At 44.3% G+C, this 8,228-nt stretch overlaps 1 long non-coding RNA gene across 1 annotated transcript; it reads right to left on the bottom strand.

The window, feature by feature from the left end:
- Positions 1 to 6,058: 6,058 nt before the first annotated feature.
- LOC309530972 lies at positions 6,059 to 7,745 on the bottom strand. Its single transcript, XR_014218996.1, has 2 exons — positions 6,697 to 7,745; positions 6,059 to 6,344 (listed from the first exon to the last, which is right to left on the bottom strand). It is a non-coding gene; the product is annotated as an uncharacterized lncRNA (long non-coding RNA).
- Positions 7,746 to 8,228: the final 483 nt, after the last annotated feature.

Genomic DNA, 8,228 nt, shown 5'->3' with positions numbered 1-8,228 from the left:
CTCTGGGGTTGCGGTGCTTATCTCACTCTATAGGCCGAGGGAGCCGGCGTTTGTCCGCTGACAGCTTCTGGCAGCGCACAGAAACGCCGTTTACCTTCCCGCCGGAGAGGTACCTATTTATCTACTTGCACTTTGACATGCTTTCAAACTGCTAGGTTGGCAGGAGCAGGAACCGAGCAACGGGAGCTCACCCCGTCGCGGGGATTTGAACCGCTGACCTTCTGATCGGCAAGCCCTAGGCTCTGTGGTTTAATCCACAGCGCCACCCGCGTCCCTATAAGCAACTTAGGATGCCGTCAATGTCCCTGAAGATCTGATGTGGGGAGCAGTGCACTTTGGCTGGCTGGTTCATTTATTTATCTTCCAGCTTTCCTCCAGGAAGCTCATGCATGGTTCTTCCCCTCCTCGTTTTATCCTCACACAACAACCCTACAAGGTAGGTGTAATAACTATAGGGGTTGCTCGTGCGCAAGTTGGTGCCACTCCTGGCTAGTTTGCCTTGTTAAACCTTTTCTGTCTGGACAGCCCTACACTTCGTGGCTGTTTCAGTCGCTAGCAGAATCCGTCAGTGGGCGTTTCTTAAACCTTTTCCAGCATAAAAGTTGTTTGACTCCAAGTCTCCTCCTACTCTCCCTGCGTGGAAGTCTTCTGCGCAGGGAGGGTGTGAGTAGCGGAGGACCCGTGCTCTCCTCGCTGATTTCCGGCGAGGAGTCCTGGAGCCCCCTCGCCGATTCCCCCATCTGCCCCCCTTTATCACTGGTGTTACGCTGATTTCCTTCCCCAGCTGGTGAGCCGCCTCTCCCCCTGCTGGGCCCTTCTCCAGCATCGCTTGAGAGCCTTGCCTCCGCCTCTGGCTCCGATGTCAGTTCCCTGACAGTAGGTTAGGCTGAGAGACAGTACCTGGCCCGAGGTGACTCAGTGAGCTTGGCAGAGGGGAGATCTGAACCGTGATCTCTAATTTAGCTGCCTCTCTGGCAATGATACATCCAGTTATCCAGGAGTAAGCCCCACCGAATTCTTTTGAGTTTTGGGCTGTTAAGCCTGGGTAGCAAAAAGACAGCCTATAATTGACTGTGTTTTAACATATTGTTAGCCTATTAATACTTGAGGAAGAGGCAAACATCCTCCACAGGATGGCAGTGTTCCACATGGTTAAGGTACAACGTTTTCCCTGTGTAAATGTATTAATTCCTATTATTCTCTCTATGTGTGTTTCATTCAAGAGGTCCAGATAGAAAATAGAGGATTATATGTATCTCTTATCTACGCACACATATTTAACCAAGTGAGGATTTATTTGCAAATGACATGCTCCTGAAAGGGTAGCAACTATATCTGAAGAACATTTCCCCTTTTGTGCTTGAGAATAAAGTGTGTTTAGCAGGATCACTGTTTTTGCATGCAAACTGGTCAACAATTTGTTCTTAGATATACTGACTTCTCTACTAACACTGGTGAATTCTTGCTTAAAGGATGCTGGATTCTCCTATGTTGTCCTCATTTATTTTTAAAGTGTGTTTTTCTATTGCCATCCCCTGCCATGTACTGTATTACTGTATAATAAAACACTAACTGTGATGAAATATGTGCCTTGGCAACCTTCCAAGCAATGAAATGACAAGTAAATTTCGGAAAAACAAGCTGATACCTGAAAATCCATATTGCTGTGTGAGTAGCGCCATCCTATTTATTGCACTTAAGCATTTCAAATACGAGAGACAACCTGTAGTCTATGGTGTCCAATCACACTACACTATTTGGCCACAATTCAGTACAGAGTTTTAGTTTCAATGTGTTTGTCCAATGATTTTAATAAGGAAGTTTGCCTATATGGTGGATTGAAATTTCCATGTACATATTGTTGTTTAGTCGTGTCCGAACTCTTCGTGACCCTATGGACCAGAGCATGCCAGGCACTCCTGTCTTCCACTGCCTCCTGCAGTTTGGTCAAACTCATGTTAGTAGCTTCCAGAATACTGTCCAACCATCTCGTCCTCCGTCGTCCCCTTCTTCTTGTGCCCTCCATCTTTCCCAACATCAGGGTCTTTTCCAGGGAGTCTTCTATTCTCATGAGGTGGCCAAAGTATTGGAGCCTCAGCTTCACGATCTGTCCTTCCAGTGAGCACTCAGGGCTGATTTCCTTCAGAATGGAGAAGTTTGATCTTCTTGCAGTCCATGGGACTCTCAAGAGTCTCCTCCAGCACCATAATTCAAAAGCATCAATCCTTCAGCCTTCTTTATGGTCCAGCTCTCACTTCCATACATCACTAGTAATGTACATATTACAGGGTGCAAATCACTTAGGCCTGATTACTGCAATTCCTTCCCATGGTACTTCCCTGGGACTCTGCAACTTTAATAAATCTGAAAGGGAGCTGTGCATTTCCCTGATTGTGGTTATTCTCTCGGCATCTCTCAGTCTCTTTGTCCCATTTCCTACGTTTCAGAAGATCTGCACTCAAGGTCAGGTCACAGAATCTCAGTGGCTCAAATAGTAGAATTTCCAGGGATCAACATGGCTGGGCAAGTAAATAACACTTGAAATGATCCCTGGAGCGTGGCATATCTCCAGCAATGATCTGTGCTAGACAACATACACATGCTGAGCCTAAAATGAAGGTCTGTTTGTGAGTGTTCATAATATGAGCAGGAAAATTAAACAACCATAAATGCACCAGCTTGCATAATTCTTCTTCTGTCTCCTAACTCAAGTGCTGTTACATTTTTGAACACACCACTGCTATAAAATGCTTATTTTACATGCTGTTTTTCCCCCAGTCTTTACTGTGTCACCATTAATCACATGCTTAAATTGCTCCCATTTATAGAAATGGGATGAAAAAGTGCTTAACCTTGGCTAGATTTTGTCCACAATATTCAGATAAAACTGTGTTTCAGAGCTTTTATACACTATTTTAAAAATAAGGTACTTACTGATTCTTTTAATGCTGCGTATCTGCTAAAAGCTCCATCTGTAATAAGGTAAATCTTGTTATATTAAGAGACCCAAACTAATTTGTAGTTCATTACGAAGCTCTCCCCACAACTCCAATAAGGAACAAGAGCGGGGGGAGGGGATAAAGAAAGCTAAACATTGGGATCTACTTCCCCTATGGATCCTGCTGCCTGAGGTGGTCACGTCATCTAGCCTCATGGGTGGGGCAGCCCTATGTGTCTATCACAGTTACACACCAAGAGGTCATAGAATCATAGAATCATAGAGTTGGAGGAGACCACAAGGGTCATCGAGTCCAACCCCCTGCCAAGCAGGAAACACCATCAGAGCACTCCTGACATATGGTTGTCAAGCCTCTGCTTAAAGACCTCCAAAGTCGGAGACTCCACCACACTCCTTGGCAGCAAATTCCACTGTCGAACAGCTCTTACTGTCAGGAAGTTCTTCCTAATGTTTAGGTGGAATCATACCTTTGCAAGAGGAAGTGGTAGTGTTTTGTAGCTTCTGCCTGCCATTCCCCCCCCCCACTTAAACATCTGCATTGTGATTAGAAAGAGATTCAGTTCCAAAGCCTGATTTGCATCAACTCAGGAACCAGTGAAGAGAAAATTTTCTAGGTCTAAGCCCTTCTGGCTGGGACGAAGGTGAATTTCATGAAGCTCAAACAATAAGATGGTACTAGAGACATAGGAATGAAATGCTGGGGATCCAGAGAACTGCAGAGAAGTGGGAAGCCCTGGAAAAGCAACAGGGTAAAGAACTTGAAAAAAGTCAACAGGGAAAGAACAAGAAGGATCCACAGTTGGAGGCATGCAAGATTGAGGGGTGAGAAGAAGAAGAGGAGGAGGAGTTTGGATTTGATATCCCTCTTTATCACTACCTGAAGGAGTCTCAAAGCGGCTCACAATCTCCTTTCCCCTTCTCCCCCACAACAAACACCCTGTGGGGTGAGTGAGGCTGAGAGACTTCAGAGAAGTGTGACTAGCCCAAGGTCACCCAGCAGCTGCATGTGGAGGAGTGGGGAAGCGAACCCAGTTCACCAGATTACGAGTCTACAGCTCCTAACCACTACACCACACTTAGGAAGAATAACCATTCCTAAGAGGACTAAGCAGTGTAGTCATGTGAAAATGTAAAGGAAAGCCAAACAGGTGCCAGGTGCTGGGAAATGCCTTCTGAGCTTCACTTAAGAAAGAAGCCATTTTTCTTGGATTATTCTGCTGCTCACAGCGAATTATTCCCCCCCCCCAGGAAAATAAAATAAAGCAGCCTGCACAAACCCTTTTAGCCATGATTTTAGCCATGATTGCCCTTGCCAACTTTTTTTCTGCATGTGGTCATTCACAACTTTGCAAGAAGGGGAAGAGAGGGTGAGGGAGAGGATTCAATCTGTTGCTGTGTTAAATGGTCCAGTCTCTCCCTCCCCCCATCCCCCCCCCATAGGACATATGCCTTGCTGATGATCTTTGTCATTCACGAACAGACAACGGTTTGAAATCTTTCATTTTGTTTCCCACCCCAATTAAAGAAGGCTCATAGTAAAAACTGCCTGAGGGCAATAGCTACCTCATGGTGGGGAATCGGTAACAAGAGCAAAGAATATAGGAATGCAATGATATCCGTTATGCAGGAGTTGATCCCGCCACCGTCAGGAGAATTGGAAAAGGCAACATTATTTTCACACATCGCCTTACAAACTTAACAAAATAGCAACTGCTTCAGATGGAGTATGGGTAATGCTAACAACAAAAGACTAACAGATACAGAACCACGAACCCCCATCCCAAGTCTAGGGGTCAAAGAACCTCAATTCAGTGTCTAGTCGAGAGGGGAAAAGGCAGCTCTGAGCTTGCATAGGTGATGAAGGAAAGCACTGTGAAAGTTTGCCTATTTATTTATTGCATCTATATCCCACCTCCCCCCCCCCAAGGAACTTGAAGTGGTGCACATGGTTCTCCTCATTTAATCCCCACAATAATTCTATGAAGCAGGTTAGGCTGAAAGTTCAAAGCACCCAGTGATCTTCGTGGCCAGTTAGGGATTTGAACCCTGATCTCCCACCACACCACTCTAGTGCTCAAGTTCAAACTCTTATGAGCCTAGCTCAGCAGTAGCGCCTGCCCAACTGCGCATGTCTAACTATGCGCTAGGTTGCAGCCAAAAATGTTGTTTTCCTTCCCTTCCTGCTATAGCTGCAAGGCAGACTCAACTGAGCTGGGGTGAATCTGTAGGTTTGATTTAGGGTTATAGCTACACGTACCAAGGCTGGCTAGGACAACTCCTGATGGCTTCTGAAAAGTTTCCCAACACCAGTTGGACGCATAGAAATATCCCCATTAATGTGAATGGACAATTTGCTGAAAGGATTGCTGGGGACATAGAACATACCCATCCATGTGTGTGTTTTAACTGGAATGAGAATACAGAGCAGAATTTCACAGATGGCTCACTTCTTTAACAAGCCATATCCAAGCCCCAGGCTCCAAAACATCTGACCTTTGAAAAGTCTGATTTAAATTTGTGTGTTTACATTCGAGTCAATCTCAAGCGAAAGCAATGAATTAGGCAGATACCAGATGACATCTGCCTGGGATTAACTCGTGTTTTTTTCTACAGCTGTGAAACTCAGCGTTGGTTTGACAACTTGTTGTATTGTATCTGCTACTACTGTATATATTTTGCAAAGTGGATTGTCTGTCAGTCTGTCTGTTCTCTATGCATTTGGATACTTCTTGAGATGTTGCTGCCATATCTGGCATGGCCGTTCCCAAGATGGAGGAGCCATTTTTTGTCTACATAGGAAGACAATAAAAACCTACTGGTGCCACGCCTCCAGCCAGACTAGATCAGTAAGAACTAAGTGTTCTCAGTGACCAAAGAACGTTGAGTGTTTGTCAGGGTTAAAAACAAAAACAAAAACAAATATTGGAGAGAGGAAATAAATGGAGTATTCTGGAAGGATATATTACTGGCAGGCAGGCACACTGAAAAGGAGCTCTCTGCCGCTACCACTTGCCCTGTCATGTATAACAGTAAGAAAACTGATGCCTCAGTATGACTTTCGCTTAAGTTTGCATATTCCAGAAAGTATACTGAGATCGATTTGGTCAAATGGCTTTAGTACCATTAAACAATGTGAATTGTCCCAGCTAATGTACAAAAATTAATGTGAATATTTAACATCAACTGTTCCTTTTAGGTCACAGTGACAATAACATTATTACACTTTGCACTTCAAGGATTTCTTATTCCTTGCCAGCATCTCTGCAGAAAGTCTGGTTAGGTTGCCTTCTTATGGAACTTGTCGAAGACATTTGCATGTCTATTGTTATCACCCAGGAAAAACCATGTTTGACATTTCAGCTTTTAGAATAGCACGTCAGATTATCTAAGAAAGTGAAAAAGCATAAGAAATTCATGTAAACATCTTGGTGTCTCTTACATTTTATATTACTTTGACATTATGTACAAGTAGCAAGCAATTAACTGTGAACTGGTAGCTTCGGTTGTTATATATATCAGTGCATATTCCTGCCAAATTATTCATAGTTAGAAGTCTCTAGGCTCTTTCATAGGAGATGCTTAGATCACAATTTAAATCTACAGCATCTGCAACAATCTCACATTATGCATGCTCAGACATTAACATTTTTTTCCACTTGCATTTTCTGTGTAGCTCCCGCAATTTTCTAGCGAGGGAAGTGATGCTTACAGCATTTTTGATGAACTTATGAAACTGCCTTCTGCCAAGTCAGATCTTTGATCCATCTTGCCCAGCAATGTCTACTCGGACTAACAGCAGCTCTCCAGAGTCTCAGACAGAGAGCTTCATATCGTCTGCTACCCGGTGCAATTTACTGGAGGACCAAACCAGGGGATTTCTGCTTTCAAAGTATGCCTTCTGCTGCTGAGCTCTGCCCACCTAAGACCTGAAGCAGAGAGGTGCAAGCTCAAATTCATACTTAGCCATCAAGTATCCAGCTGTCCTTGGGGCAGTCGCTCTGTCTAACATATCTGACATGGTTGCTGTGAGCAGCGATGATGCTTCGCTCTCTGGGACTGGTTCATAAGAGGGCAGGGAGGCTGACAGCAGGTGAAGCCAGAGACAATGGCAGGTGGAGCTGGCTGAGTCTACTTTTGTCCCCATCTTCCTCCCTGCCGAGTTCTACAAGGGCAAAACTGAGACTCAGGAGAAAACAGCCAGGGGCACCCTCTGGACTAGCTGTAAAGCAAGAAGGTACGTGAACTTGGGAGGAATCAAGATTGAGTTTGGTGGGGCAGTGACCCATTTACCTTAACGGACCAGTGCCCATTGGTTGTAAGGATGAAGTGAGTAAGTTTGTGATCTTAAGCACTTGGAGGAAGGTGCTGTAGACATGTAATACATGACGGATTGCCATGCTCCTTCTCAGCCTTTGAAAGCTATTTTAGAGCTACTCCTTTGGGGGATCCGGTGTCACAGGTTAAGAAGCTGGTAACCAGGGAGCAGACCTTTGCAGTGGTGTTGCCCTGATTGCAGAAAGGTCTCCCCAGACAGGCTTGTGAGGCATCAACACCGGTGTGCCCTTATGCACCTTCTAAATTCTCCGGATCCTTTAACAGAGTGCTGCATTTTTCTCCCTCTTTTATCTGCTGTTTTTATTTGACTTAACCTTTTCGGTTGATTGCTTCAGCTGGACTGTCGTATGGGACAGTCTGCACCCCCATCGTTCAGCCCAGACACTGAGGTCCAGCTCCAAGGTCCTTCTGGCAGTTCCCTTATGGCAAGAAGTGAGGTTAACAGAGAACCAGCCAGAGGGCCTTCTCGGTAGCGGCACAAGTCTTGTGGAACACACTCCTGCCAGATGTCATAGAATGTTGTACTATTTTATTGTTGTTAGCCGCTCTGAGCCTGGCTTCGGCTGGGGAGGGGGGGATATAAAATTTATTATTATTATTATTATAGAGATAAATAATTATACGACCTTCCATGGACATCTGAAGGCAGCCCTGTATCGAGACGCTTTTAATGTGTGATGTTTTGTTGTGATGTTGCTGTGTTTCTGTATATGTTGGAAGCTGTCCCAAGTTGCTGGAACAATCCAGTCAGATGGGTGAGGTACATTATTATTATTATTATTATTATTATTATTATTATTATTAATTATTATTATTATTATTATTATATACTGTACTTTTCTGTGTATAAGGCTAGGGTTTTTTACTAAAAATAATGTTTAAAAGGGGGGTTTAGTCTTATACATGGGGGCCATCTCCCCCCATTTTCTTAATT

Source organism: Podarcis vaucheri (genome assembly GCF_965113315.1).
Source record: "Podarcis vaucheri genome assembly, chromosome: 4".
Classification (NCBI taxonomy): Eukaryota; Metazoa; Chordata; class Lepidosauria; order Squamata; family Lacertidae; genus Podarcis; species Podarcis vaucheri.
Note: the sequence above shows the minus strand (reverse complement) of the source record. Positions and strands in the feature narration are given on the sequence as shown.